Genomic DNA, 6153 nt, shown 5'->3' on the forward strand with positions numbered 1-6153 from the left:
GTCTTTGAGCTGTTAAGCTTCAGGTAATACCATGTCATCCATGATGCAATTCAAGAAAGACAGTTGCTGAGGCGAGTTAGAAGTAAGGGTGAAAGGTCAGGAGAGGAGATATAGATTAGGGTCATCTGTATATAGGTGATATAGAAGATAGGAGTTGTCCAAGTGAAGAGGTGTAGATGGAGAAGATCAGAGGCCCAAGAACTTAACTCTGAAGGTTCCGCTGCATCCAAGACCCAGAAGCACTAATATATAATAATATTATATGAAGTTGTGATAACTTTGCATCTTGATTGGTGTTTCCCTGGCTGGTATATCACAGCTGCAATCCCTGCATGAATATAGGCGACTTCATTCAATATACTACTAACCACTTAACTAGCATTGCTTTTAAAAGGGCAGTTATTAGAATACTTTAGTCTTTCACCTTTAGGTTCACTACAACAGAAAGTTTGTGATGAGCTATTGTAGGGTTAATATTCAAAAATTCTCCAGGTCAGCTCATGGTATGGCAATTACAGATGAATTAGATATCTGTTATGCATTTCACCCTATGATTATAGTGTGTTAAAGGCAGTTAAAATTAACTATACAGTTTTATGTGAGGAGCATCCCACAGTAGGCTACTCCCTATTCTGTGGTAGTGGCTTCATGAAGGAATGGAGCTAGCCATCTGTACATAGAGACGGGGCTAACTGCACATAGGGGCAAGGTTAGCCCCCACAATCTTAAGCGGGCAGGGTGTAGGATTGGAAGGTGGATGTGGCTAAATGTTGTTCCCCTGTTTGGAGAAGAAGAAAGTGACTCAGAGACTTGGATCAAAAGCAAAGAGTTGAAAACAGAATTTTCCCACTTTCCTTCTAGGTTGGAAGCAGTTCTAGCTTTCTAAGAATACAGTATTTTCAGGCAGCTGCAGATTAACCATGTGTATGTGTTCTAGTTCTATTATCTTAGCCTGATCTACACCCTACCGCAGATCAGGGGGTATATGAAGGTATTTATTAATACATATGATCACAGGGAGCTAAGCCATACAAATGGTTGGTCTGCCCAAAGAATTTCTAAGCACTGATAAATCAAAATTAGGGTGATGGCGCCCTAAGAACCAATAAAAAAAATGCACCCTTTGTGTTTGTTTTCATGTTCATCTGAATACGAATGCACAGGTCTACTAATAATGTTAATTGCGTGAGGAATTCTCCACGGATTTCACAAAATTAACCTCTGTGCTTATGGTAAGAACCAGTTCGGAATGAGAACTAGAATGACAACTTTCAGTGATGATTGACATAAATGTATTTAATGATTGATAAATAATCCAGTTTTCATTGTTCTGATGTAAAATGTCTCTGAGACATAATTCTACTTAGAACAGACATCCAGACTTCACTAAACCAAGTGGGGTTATTTCCCTTTAAATGACTGCTCTCCATGCCTTATTTAATTAGATAAATATTCTTTTAAATAGGTAAATCCTTGTTAATATCAGCCAGGATCCTTGATTGTGCAGTTTCTAGGTAGGTCTATGAAAAAAATCTAATAAAATAATACAAGCTTTCAGATCACCTTATTGCACTTATTTGTTACTACATTTCATCATCAGTAACAAGACGTGTAAGCTTTTGGTGTGAAGGCCAATGCACAATGATCTCTGAGATATGACATCCTATCTAAGATTTCTGTTCTGCATTGCTGCCCATCTCAAAGGCCAGAAGAAAGTTATTCCACATTTTCAAGACTGTCATATTTAAGTCACACTTTTACTATACAGGGGCCACTCTAAGCTTTTAGGGACCCTAAACTAATAGATTTAAGGGAGCCCTATCAATAACGAAAGTGGTGAACTGTATAACTATACATACAAAAGTTTCGCAATACCTCTGATTTCAAGTAAAACACAAAAGCGATATAACTTTATGAGAAATCTGTATCTCTCCTTCTATGAGAGGGCCCCCCCTTAGACCAGTGTGGCCCTAAGCAGCTGATTATATGGTAGCATCACCTCTGATCCTATAATTTAAGCCTCTGACCCTCTAGTGGACTTCTGGCTTGTTAAGCACCCCGTGTATCATTCACAGAGCCAACGCTGGAGCTGACTGGTGGTAACTACATACTGTCCTACATGGAAAATAGCTGGCGGGCGGGCAATGGGCCAAATACATACAATGGGATTCTGCAAGGGGAACACCATGTCAATTTAAAGGGATTTCTCAGGCATCACATGCATTAAAATAGATATGATGGTTGGAGTGGTACTTTAATTGCGTTATTCATTACATTTATAGAAAGCCCCCTTTATCTTGGATTTAAAGTTACACTTCCTGTAGCATCGGTCACCATTATTCGCGAGAAGCTTTTGAACCTGTATGTTCTCATCGTAACATCTTTTAATATTGCATGTAGCTGCCTTCCACAGGATGTTATACACGAAACTGCTCGCCCCCGAATCAATGGAAATACGAGTAAACAATACATCGGGAAGTTTTTGTTGTACCAAATGAGTCATTTTTCTGTTTCATTTTGGGAGGGGTTATGTATTACTGCAGCACTTCAAAAATTCCTAGAGGCATGCTTGTTACCTGTAATCTAGGATAATTACATCTAAAAAGTCTGTTGACTGTGTAATACACTTTAAAATATTTATAGATGTTGACCAGGAAAAATGAACGGCAATTAACATTTCATTTACTTGCCTTGTGCTTGAATTGCCGACTGAGCTTTTCCAACTCAATAAAATAGGTTGACTAATGCCTATGGTTTTCATGGACTTGAAGAACACCAGTCTAGTTGCCTTGAGCGAGGTTGTCTCGGACATTTCCCGAGCTGGTGGTTGAGTTCACCTTATTTAATAGATGGGTTGCTCAAGTTAAGATCACTTGAGTCAACTTACTTGACCAGAAGCGGCACATCTTTTTAAGGCATCACTTTACCTTTAAAAACCCCACAACTTTTTGAATATGGTTCACAACTTTATGTACTCCAGATATTGGTGACGGGGAAAGATGAAGTTATGGGAAATCTTAAAATTAAGTAAATACTGGGGAGGACTAAGTCCTTTTGTTGATGGGCTACTTTTATATTTCAGAATGCATTTCAATCCATTTTTATATGTTTAGTAGAGGTTCATGTTTTTTAGTTTGTTAGATTGTTCTACTATATTTTATGTGTCATCGGCTTCGGCTTTCCTCTGTATAATATTTATTTTATACGTCCTTAGGTCATTGCGTGCTTCTGAATTGGGGAAAAACATTATTGTGTGGTGTGTTTCTTAGAATGCGAGGGAGTGCGTGCCGGCCACCAGCTAGAATGGAAAAACACCAATAAAAAGTTTTGTGGTTTAATTACGAAATATAATTTGTCAGCAAACAATCTGCACATATCACTGGTGGTAAATTTCACTCCAAATCCCAAGCGTGATAGAGATCAAAATAAAAGGGGAACTTTTTGTGTAATTCCATCCTATTTGAAGTCAGAGGCATGCACGCACTGAGTAATACATTACAATATTCCCAAATATTGCTTTGAAACCTCTGCTGGTTTAGAGAGAATGAAGGTTTTACTTGTAAATAATGACATGTATGCATCTTACCTTTACATATTGTCTGTAAGAAACCAGATGATTCCATCATCTCTTAACCTACCATGATGGGTTAAAACCTCATCCTTAAACACAAAGGAACCTCCACAGTGAAGTAATGGGTATTTCTTTTTAATTGTTTAAGTAAATTGTAAAGGTGCTATATGCGAGCTTCACTTTCTTGATAGATAGGCAGGATACCCGGTGCTCTCTCTCTTCTGAGGCTCAGAGATGAGTAGCCCATCTTTATGGACAACATGTGCCATGATGCTTCGTCAACCTTCAGGCAGCCTGAGAATCATGGGATATGTTTGCCCCTATTTGTACCAGCTCCTCTCCACAATGTGTGAAGAGAAGCACAGGCAGATACGCATGACTGTGGGATAACAAGCTATCTTATCCAGTATATACCGTATAAAGATCATTTCATAGTGGTGGGGCAACTGAACGCTGGGTAACTCACGTGACCCGTGTTTACCATGTGTCCGCATATTGACTTGTGGCAAGTCTTTGAATGCACGTAAGCTGCATATAATGTGAGCTATAATGTCAATATAATTTACCAAATAATCAAATCTAGTCGTGCCAAATAAATCATTATGTTTCTTCTCCTTCCATTTTAGTTTCATCCAAAAGTCTTTGGGGAAAACTATATTAATTTTATTGGAACTACAAAGCTTAAATTGTGTCTCTGATTAAGAGGACAGGCCCTTTGTGGGCTTATGATAAACTCCCATATCTGGAGATTCAGGTTTCAGATATAAACAGCAGTTTCTCTAGAATATTAGAAAGCATTAAACTTAGGAATGTAACTCAGCCTGATATTTCAGTGATAAAATCAGACTTATTTTCTCTTACAAAGACTGGTTGAGCACATATATGAAATCATTGTTAGCTTCAGTTCTAAATTTCCACCTGTTAAATCAGGCCGATATCCCTTCCTGTCTATTACTTAGTCCTGAGCATGGGCTCTCTGTTACTACATGACCCTTCTCTGTTTTATTATCTTTGTATGAATACAGACAGGCCATTTGACACGCTGGACACATGCTTGGCCATACTTACCCAGATGCAGGAGCGCACAGCTAGTGACTGGATATGCACAACCACACAACACGTGAGAATAAAAAGTGCCAAAGCCGCCTCATGGTTGCCAGTCTGGCCAGTGGCGTAACTACAGGGATCACAAACTGCGACTTGTTCCTGTCTCCTTGTGTCGGTTCAGACTTGTTCAGAAAGGGCCCTTCTGACCTGGATTGCTCCATTCTGGGCCGGAAGGACCCTTTCTAAAACAAGTCTGAACTGGCACTGGGAGACAAGAAAGCAGCAAGGTCACATTATGTCACCCCCCTGACTGAAACCTGCAGGAGAGGTCATGGGACATTTATGTTTGTATGTATGTGAGCATGAATGTCTATGTATAACTGTGTGCAAGGATATCTATGTATATGTATATGTGAGCATGAATGTCCGTGTATGAGCATGGATGTGTAAGTGGTGTGAGAAGGAGTGTGTTAGTGGGTATGAGTAAGTATATGTATAAGCACAGATAAGTTGTGTGGGGGCTAGGATGGCACTGATAAACTGCTTGGGGCAAAGGTGGTACTTACAAGCTGTTTGGGGGCAAAGGTGGCACATGTTGCTTGGTGAAGTTGGGGGCCCTGGGGCAATTTTCACACTGGAGCCCTGTAGTTTTTAGTTACGCCCCCGAGTCCAGCCCTGAATATAGACATGAAGAAACACAGCGTTTTTTTTTCTTCAGAACTCCATACCAGTAAGCGCTATATCATTTGTTTCAATCTCCGTTCCCGTTCATCCCAAATGTGTTTGATGGGATTGAGGTGAGGGCTCTGTGCGGCCGGTCAGCTTCTTCCACACTGATCTCATCCAACCATGTCTTTATGAGCTGGGGCACAGTCATGCTGGGATAGAGAAGGGTCTTCCCCAAACTGTTCCCATAAAGATGGAAGCATAGCATTGTCCAAGATGTCTTGGTTTATCCCCTTTAGCATATCAAGGCATTTTGTACAGTGCTCTGCTCCAACTTTGTGGGAACAGTTTCTTGAGTGCACAAAGCAAGGTCCACAAAGACATGGTTGAACAGTGTGAATAACAAACCAAAGAGAACTTAAATTCTACTCCAGCTTGGAGACAGACCAGTTACCAATAACATAAACCAAGTTGGTTCAAACAAAAATATATTTTTTTATATAAAATACCCTTTTCTAGGGACCAGGAGCTAACTGCCTCCTCTCATCCATGTCAGACACCAAATGCAATCAGAGGCTGTGTTTTAAGCCATTGCAGTGCATGTCCATTACAGTCACCCGACTGGGAATAAAGAGCCCTCTCCAATGTGCTACTCTCTAATTCTGCCCAATACATATATTAACACTTTACATGTATACTATGGGAAAATGTATCCTTGACTCCAGTTCTGTGGATCTGAATGAATATGCTTCATTTTGCAAAGTTGCTGATTATTGTTGATTGGCTGCCTTGGGGGAAGGACAAGGGCGAAAACTTCAAGACAGGAAAGTAATTAAATAACATGGATCTCAGCTTCCATGAGGTTATCT

This window comes from Spea bombifrons, chromosome 4 (assembly GCF_027358695.1).
Source record: "Spea bombifrons isolate aSpeBom1 chromosome 4, aSpeBom1.2.pri, whole genome shotgun sequence".
Taxonomy (NCBI): domain Eukaryota; kingdom Metazoa; phylum Chordata; class Amphibia; order Anura; family Pelobatidae; genus Spea; species Spea bombifrons.